This window comes from Hordeum vulgare, chromosome 2H (genome assembly GCF_904849725.1).
Source record: "Hordeum vulgare subsp. vulgare chromosome 2H, MorexV3_pseudomolecules_assembly, whole genome shotgun sequence".
NCBI lineage: Eukaryota > Viridiplantae > Streptophyta > Magnoliopsida > Poales > Poaceae > Hordeum > Hordeum vulgare.
The window spans coordinates 626,629,745-626,638,679 of NC_058519.1; the positions used below are offsets into that span (position 1 = coordinate 626,629,745).

The following is an 8,935-nucleotide window of genomic DNA, read 5'->3' on the forward strand; positions in this document are numbered from 1 at the left end:
CATCATGAAGATGTTGCTCAGCGCCAGGTCCTTGTACAACCGCGACTTGGCTTCTATGTTGCCGCGGAGGAGCTCCATCACCTCCATTTGTTGTGTCGCGAATGGGTTTCTCTCGCCTTCATGTCCGGGGCGTCGGTGTCGTCCGCCCGGTGGAATTCCTGGAACACCTGCTCCAATGTGTTCTTGTATTCGCGCACGTACGTTAGGTAGTTAATCATGTAGCGTGTCCACGCGTGCACAACACTGCCAGAGACCGGCTGCTTCCCGGCGTGGTCACGGATGAAGCTCTCAACGTCGCAGAAGATAGCGGCGGTTGGGATGATGACGCTCAAGGAAGCGGAGCGGGCCCTGTGGCACAGCAGTGGCGCGCGGCAACGGATCTCCACCGGGACGGCGCGAATCGAACCCCTGACCCGGCGGAGGAGAGGACGTGGCGACGAATATTTTAATTTGTCACGAATTTGCAGAAATCCCCTCGAGTCTGCGTATTTACCTTGTTTCCTGAAGTGTCCGATCAATGACACTCTGTACCACTTGACAAACGCCACAACTGCACATATGTAGAAAAATACTGTATAATTAACCGTATGCGAATCCCTATAACAACTGTGAGGATTGTATTTTCGGGTATTTATAAGTACATGGACTAAAGTGACCATCAAGACAACTATGAGGACTTTTGATGAATTTTTCTCTAGCTTAAATATGATCAGTCCTTAAGTCGTCTCTCTCTATCTATCTCTCATGCTCGTGCGCAGAAAAAATGCTAGGCACATTAAGTCAGGTTAAACTGGTGCAGCAATAACAAAATAAATAGTAGTGTGGCTGCTGGGATTCGAGCCCAGGTCTCCACGGCCACAACGTGGAATTCTCACCACTAAACTACAGCCACTAATTTGTTCGTTAACTAAGTTTCCGACTTGTGGAGTAACTTGAATTTAGTGGGGTTACGAACGCTAGACAGCTGGTTAGAGCGCAAAAGAAATAGAGCCGTCGTCTAATCATCATCAGTCCGGGCCGTAACACCCGTGCATGCAGACAGAAGCAGCCAATCATGGGATTGCTAATCATCTTCTCGGCGCGTGCAGTGCAGTTGTCCTCGTGGAATTATGGTCGCACGTTCCAGCCGCATGTGGGTCGCCCGCCGGAACTCCGGGGAGGGAGGAGAGCCCGCCTGAACCGTGGGCTGAGCTGAGCTGAGGTGGTCAGTCCGTCGCTTTCTTCAGATCGGTGTGCGTGCGTCCAACTGCACCGAAATCAGGGGAGATTGACAAGCTGCTGGTGCTGGTGGTGGTCGTCGTCTGCTTCTACTACTTTTGGCTCGACGGGACCCATGCATTGTTTATCGGCGCGCCAACCAGAACCAGCCGGTGGAAATGATCGTCTCGGGCCGGGTCTGGAGAAAGGAACGTGCTACGGAGCGCCTCTCGTGGTACCACTGCTGTACTGAAGTGACTCTCCGAGAGTCACGGCCAAACCATTCGGTCGTTCGAATTTGGAATCGTGTGTGGCGTCTACCAGCACCACACGCACCACACTAGTGGAGACAGGGCCTATAGCCCCGGTCCGTAAGAGGCTTTAGTCCCGGTTCACCAACCGAAACTAAAGGAGCGGGACTAAAGGCCTAACATTTAATCCCGGTCCTGTTTCAAGCCGGGACAAAAGGTGCTTCACGTGGGCGTCTCGGAGCGTCCTCACGGGCAGGCCCTTTAGTCTCGGGTCTTAAAACGGACCGGGACTAAAGAGTTTCTGCAGATTTTGTTTATTTTAGGGTTTTAGGGTTTAGGTGTTCGGAAGATTAACGTGATGCCTCGTTTGGTGTTCGGGAATTAGTTTTCATATAATTCTAAATATACATGTTTATGCATATATATAAGATCGAGACCTGAAGGTTTGGAATATCGACAAAGACTTAGCCATGGACAGGGGTGCGTGGAAGTTAGCTATCCACGTTCCAGAGCCATGACTTGGTTTCAAGATCTTATGGGTTTCAACTCTACCCTACCCCAACTTGTTTGGGATTGAAAGGCTTGGTTGTTGTTGTTGTATGCATATATATATAAGATTAACTTATCTTACAAGCGAGCATATATATACAATTATATGGAGATCTGAATTATCGGGACTAGAGCCCGTCTATTCGATTACATGGACCAACATTAGTAATGGCCCTAGCTACATTAAATCGTCCTTTGTCATCTATAGCTTCCGTCCTCAGAAAGGTCGCAAGCTCCTCTGCAACAGCAATCGCGCGTTGCTCTGGTAGGGACTTCTCCCTCATGGTCGTGTACTATATAAGAAGAGGAGATGAATATGAATATCAATCATGATAACAAAGAATGACGGGTAAAAATAGAGGTGTGAATGTTCATTGCTTACGTCGTATCTGTGATCCTTGTGCTCAGAGGTAAACGTGCGAATGGTCTCGCAAACATAGCATCCGCATAGATGCGTCCCCCGTGGCTGCTGGTCGCACTTTACGAGAATAGAATATATATAATCAAAATAATAATCTAGCATCATAAATGTATTAAAAATAGAAGTATATCATACTACTGCTTACCCGAGCCGCTCTAAAGGTCAGCTTCTCTGGCTCGATACCGGGAGTCACGCACTTGAACCGCTTCCAAACCCTGCCCGACAAGAAAAATGATTTGCTAAGTTTTCCATTAATTGATATATCAGAAAATCATCGAAAGAGATCGATAGAGCGTAAGAATGATTGAAATTACCCTTAGAGCATGTCTTGAAGGCTTTGGAACTGTTCCAAGGGTCTCGATAATGGGTCGAAGGCATCAACTCTTCCCTTATCAATTTGAATGTCCAACAGAATTCAATGGAAGCTGCACATGTGTGTGTGTGTGTGTGTGTGTGTATATATATATGTGTGTGTGTGTGTGTGTGTGTCTGTGTGTGTGTGTGTGTGTGTGAGTAACTTATCAATTACACTTATAAGTGAATGGACACAACAGAGTAAAGACCCTCACCTGAAGTTGTATGGAAACAGTATGTGGTCACAGAAATTTTGATCTGTTAGAAACCTTAGAAGGTTTTCCTCCGTCTCCTTGGGATAATTAGTTAGCGTCGCTATATGTATTTTATCTGGGTCAATAAACCCAATATTTAGGATGTTCCTACTTTTACATTCCAGAATCTTCATTCTGCATAATAGAGTACAAGTTATATGTAGACAATGAATTGAAATAACTAAACAAGTTATATGTAGACAATGAATTGAAAAACTTACAGACAATAGCAACACATAAGCGATTTGTCGAGGGCGTCGGCATTGTACATCCGGAAGAGTTCATCAAAGTCAATATGGATTTCTTCGGGGCGGCCGTAGTACTCCCGTGGGACACTCACCACGATCATCGTTCTCCCATTCTTTGATTCACTTAAGTATCATGTATGCAAGTAATGCATATTTGTTGGGAGATCATCTTTGCTGACCAAAGGCGCTTTCATGACAAACTGTGGCTTAGGGGCTACCACAGCCTTGGGTAACCTGTCGTCTTGGGAAGCCAGAATGTCTTCAACCGAGATACCCCATTCATCCGCCTACTTCTTTGCTAATTCCAAATCTTGCCCCTGCACCAGAGGGGGAACATTCTCGGGTAACACCCTGAGGGGTGGGATCGACTGTTTGGCCTGTTGTCCAAGCTGAGGAATGTCTGATCTTTTTTTTGCTTGTAGTTGAACTTGATTTGCTCCCACTTGCACTTGCACGTGATCTGCTCTTTTTCCCTTCCTTCTGCAATGTGCGTGTATAGTCATCAGGCTTATGGTGTAAGTTATATTGTGATGGAAGGTTCGTGAAGTATTTTGCAAATGCTATTTGCTTCTCGGTGTATTCCGGGCGGGGCTCGGGTTCCTTCTTTTTCATCTGCGGATCATGATGTTCCTTTGCTATCCTGGCGTTTTCCTCGGCGGTACGATCATAAGGTCTGATAGGAAGATTAGCATGAGGTACCTTTGGGAGGGGCGATAGTTTGCGCTTTGGGGAGCTCCGTCGCTTAGAACTCATCGACGGAGCGTTCTTGCTGGCACGCTTCCGCTTAGTATCCGGAGCGGGCGGCGGCGGAGACGGACGACCCAAGTCCGGCGGCGGTGATCGAGATGGACTCGTGTTGTGATGGTCGTCGTCATGTGGAGGGCCTGGAGGTGATGGAGGTGTAGGTGACCTGCGACGACTCGGAGGCGGTGTTGTCCTTGGGGCCGAGCCTGGAAGCTTGATGTAGTTCTTGTCCCATAGGATGACTCCACCCAGTAGTTCTTTGAGTGTCCTCTAATCTTCGGGTCCAGCTATGTCGAGCTCCATATCATGAAACCCCGCCATGATTTCATCCACCCCGACTTTAGCAAAGCCGGCTGAAATCTCACGGCCATGCCAGCGTGCATCAGGGCCAGAAGGTAAAGCTTGTCCGACGGCCACCTTCATGGATATGTTCTTGAATTTCTGATGAAGTTCACATGCTGTTGACTCCTTGATTCCATCCACGGGGTAGCCGGGACCGCCCTCTATCATTCTTCGTGCATCGTCGGGCGGGGCCTTAGATTCAGCCACGCTGCTTTTCCGTTTAGATGGGGCACCGGTAATATCGAGTGCAGGATCTTCCTGGCGCGCTACTCCTCTAAGCTCATCAATCTGCTTCTGTTGCTCGTTAATCCTCGCAAGCAACTGGTTGAACTTGTCATTCTCCTCATCCTGCTGTCGCTTCTTTGCTCTCGCTCAGCTTCTGTAAGTGTCTTGGTCTCTGGCAAACCCAAGCCACCACGGGTAAGAAGGACCGAAGCCTCGCGTTCGTCCTCCATGTTCGTCATTGCCGAGGACCAGTGTGAGCAAATCTTTCTCTCTATCTGCAGTGAACTGTCTTTTTCCCTCCTTAATTTCTTTCACTATCTTTTTCCAATTCTCCATGCGTATCCTAAGACCGTCACTGCAGATGAGGTCCCTTGTTTCTTCGTCGTACGAACCACCATGCGCAAGGTACCAATTTCTTGCTCTCAATTCCCGCTCATCACGGAGTGGTTCAGGTATGATGCCTTTAGCTCGCAGATCTTGCTCTTTCTTATCCCACTTTGGGATGGCAGTCTCATCGCCCCCTGCCCCCAGCGTGTGGTGATATTTCTTCTTGTCGGCATTTTTCTTGTTCTTTTCTGATAATGCCTTGGCATCTTTTGACTCCTTGTACTCTTGAAATGCCTTCCAGTGATTCGCCTGCTTGGCTAGATACTCCTCGAATACTGGCACTTTCTTTGTCTTCAGATAGTTTTTCCATAGCTTCTTCTTCCAGCTACGGAACAGTTCGCCCATATTCTTTAGAGTCTACTGCTTGACTTTGGCCCTCAGTTTTTTTGCGGCGTCTTCATTCTCACATTCTGGCAGGTTGAAATGTGACATGAGATCATTCCAAAGATTATCTTTGTACCTTTCGGCGACATAGTCACTATCGGCTGCCCCTTTGCGCTTGTTCCACTCCCGAACGCTGATCGGGACGTGATCCCTAACGAGAACTCCGCATTGCTTCTTGAATGTGTCAGCAACATTCTTAGGAAGCTTGGGTTCGCCCGTAGGCAATATAACCTTAAAGGTGTAATGCGTCCGTGCATCCAACTTTCTAGTCGGGCCTCGTTTCTTAGATTTGCTCGATGTGGAGGCCTAAGAGGGAGAAACATTCGTCAAATGAATGTATATGTATACAATATAGAGCTATCTCCAATATTTTTCACATATTACAAGTGATTGTCAAACTTCATATGTATACCTCGCCGGACTTTATTATTTCTCCACCGGCTTCTCCACCGGCTTCTCCATCAGTGGAGCTATCACCTTCTCCGTCATTGGACCTATCTCCTACCCCATCGGCTTCGTCTTCGTGTCGGTCGACCTCCATTCCATATCCGGAGGGGTTTAGATATGGCGACGGAGATTCAGCTGGTTCAACGTCGGGATCGTCTTTGATTATATCTTCGAGAAGTTCTTCCTCTTCGACGTTCCTGATATGTGGATCCATAGTTCTGCAAAAAACGGACATTTGGTTAACTAATAAACTAACAAACTATATAAGAGGGGTTGGAAACTTCGAAGTGTCGTTTTATATAGGAGGACCTTTAGTCCCGGGTCTTGGCTAGAACCTAAACTCTAAAATATATCTAACGGATTCTCTTAACCTTTAAGGATTTAACAAAATGGCGACATTCTAGATGTGTAGAAAATGATCCTATTTTTCCTGATCTCATCTACCCTTTTATATGTCACATTGTCTAGTGTCAAAGGACTTTGTTGAACTTTGTACCAAAAAAGAATTATTCTATCACGAACTCCGTTCCAAAACAACTTTAGTCCCAGGTCGTGGCTCCACCCGGGACTCCTAGATTTCTGCATAGTATTCAAAGTAGGAGTACTTTTCTAATTTGAGCATTCAATAAGCAAAACCAAATCGTAAAATAAGGTAGTATTCAAATTAGCATGCATTCAATTATAAACAAAACTACATCATCTCTTGTGTCCGTACATCGTCGAATATTATCACTAATACTTCTCGAATACTATCATACATATAGCATCACCGATACAACTAGAACCGTAGCGCCCAACGGGTATCGTCGCGGGCGGTGGACACCCAAAGAGCATCACTAATACATATAGCATCACTCATACATATAGCATCACTCATACAGTTTCAATTTTTTCTATTTTCAAAATTAATTATTTTGACTATCCAAACTATTAACTATTTTGTTATTTTCAATTAAAAACTATGTTTATTAAAATTCTTTTTGCATATTTGAGAATTTGACAAAACTATGAAAATAAAAATGTTTGAAATTGAATAAATAATTCAAAACTACTTTCTATTTTCAAAATTAATTATTTTGACTATCCAAACTATTAACTATTTTGTTATTTTTAATTAAAAACTATGTTTATTAAAATTCTTTTTGCATATTTGAGAATTAGACAAAACTATGAAAATGAAAAGTGTTTGAAATTGAATAAACAATTCAAAACTATTTTCTATTTTCAAAATTAATTATTTTGACTATCCAAACTATTAACTATTTTGTTATTTTCAATTAAAAACTATATTTATTAAAATTCTTTTTGCATATTTGAGAATTTGACAAGACTATGTAAATGAAAAGCGTTTGAAATTGAATAAATAATTCAAAACTATTTTCTACTTTCAAAATTAATTATTTTGACTATCCAAACTATTAAATATTTTGTTATTTTCAATTAAAAACTATGTTTATTAAAATTCTTTTTGCATATTTGAGAATTTGACAAAACTATGATAATGAAAAGTGTTTGAAATTGAATAAATAATTCAAAACTATTTTCTATTTTCAAAATTAATTATTTTGACTATCCAAACTATTAACTATTTTGTTATTTTCAATTAAAAACTATGTTTATTAAAATTCTTTTTGCATATTTGAGAATTTGACAAAACTATGATAATGAAAAGTGTTTGGAATTGAATAAATAATTCAAAACTATTTTCTATTTTCAAATTTAATTATTTTTACTATCCAAACTATTATTTGGTATTTTTCGTGCATTTACTTATTTTTTTTGAGCTAGTTGACCCTAAAATTGAAAAGCACTACAAATGAACTCTGAAAATGTTGAAAGTTGGCATTGCTATCATCATTTCACCCACATAGCATGTGTTAAAAAGTTGAGAGGGCTACGACAAAAACTGGATGCACTTCGTGTAAAAACGGACAATCTCTCTCGAAGTATCACGGTTTCGAACGAGAACTCATCTCTTACAAAGGGATTTCATTTTTTGAACTTATTTGAACTCCATACTTTTTGTGTGTCCAAAATGCACCATTCAAAGGCACATCACAAAATTTCAACAATTTCTGACTTCATTTGGTATTTTTCGTGCATTTACTAATTTTTTTGTGCTAGTTGACCCTAAAATTGAAAAGCACTACAAATGAACTGTGAAAATGTTGAAAGTTGGCATGCTATCATCATTTCACCCACATAGCATGTGTTAAAAAGTTGAGAGGGCTACGACAAAAACTGGATGCACTTCGTGTACAAAACGGACAATCTCTCTCGAAGTATAAGTGTTTCGAACGAGAACTCATCTCTTACAAAGGATTTCATTTTTTTGAACTTATTTGAACTCCATACTTTTTGTGTGTTCAAAATGCACCATTCAAAGGCACAACACAAAATTTCAACAATTTCTGGCTTAATTTGGTATATTTCGTGCATTTATTTTTATTTTTTTGAGATAGTTGACCCTAAAATTGAAAAGCACTACAAATGAACTCTGAAAATGTTGAAAGTTGGCATGCTATCATTATTTCACCCACATAGCATGTGTTAAAAAGTAGAGAGGGCTATGACAAAAACTGGATGCACTACGTGTACAAAACGGACAATCTCTCTCGAAGTATGAGCGTTTCGAATGATAACTCATCTCTTACAAAGGGATTTCATTTTTTTGAACTTATTTGAACTCCATACTTTTTGTGTGTTCAAAATGCACCATTCAAAGGCACATCACAAAATTTCAACAATTTTTGACTTAATTTCGTATATTTCGTGCATTTACTTATTTTTTTTGAGCTAGTTGACCCTAAAATTGAAAAGCACTACAAATGAACTCTGAAAATGTTGAAAGTTGGCATGCTATCATCATTTCACCCACATAGCATGTGTTAAAAAGTTGAGAGGGCTACGACAAAAACTGGATGCACTTCGTATACAAAACGGACAATCTCTCTCGAAGTATCAGGGTTTCGAACGAGAATTCATCTCTTTCAAAGGGATTTCATTTTTTTGAACTTATTTGAACTCCATACTTTTTGTGTGTTCAAAATGCACCATGCAAAGGCACATCACAAAATTTCAACAATTTCTGACTTCATTTGGTATTTTTCGTGCATTTACTAATTTTTTTGA

The 8,935-nt window shown here is 41.9% G+C and overlaps 1 non-coding gene across 1 annotated transcript; it reads right to left on the minus strand.

The window, feature by feature from the left end:
• Nucleotides 1-820: 820 nt before the first annotated feature.
• On the minus strand, nucleotides 821-892 carry TRNAH-GUG. The gene has a single exon. It is a non-coding gene; the product is annotated as a tRNA-His (tRNA).
• Nucleotides 893-8,935: the final 8,043 nt, after the last annotated feature.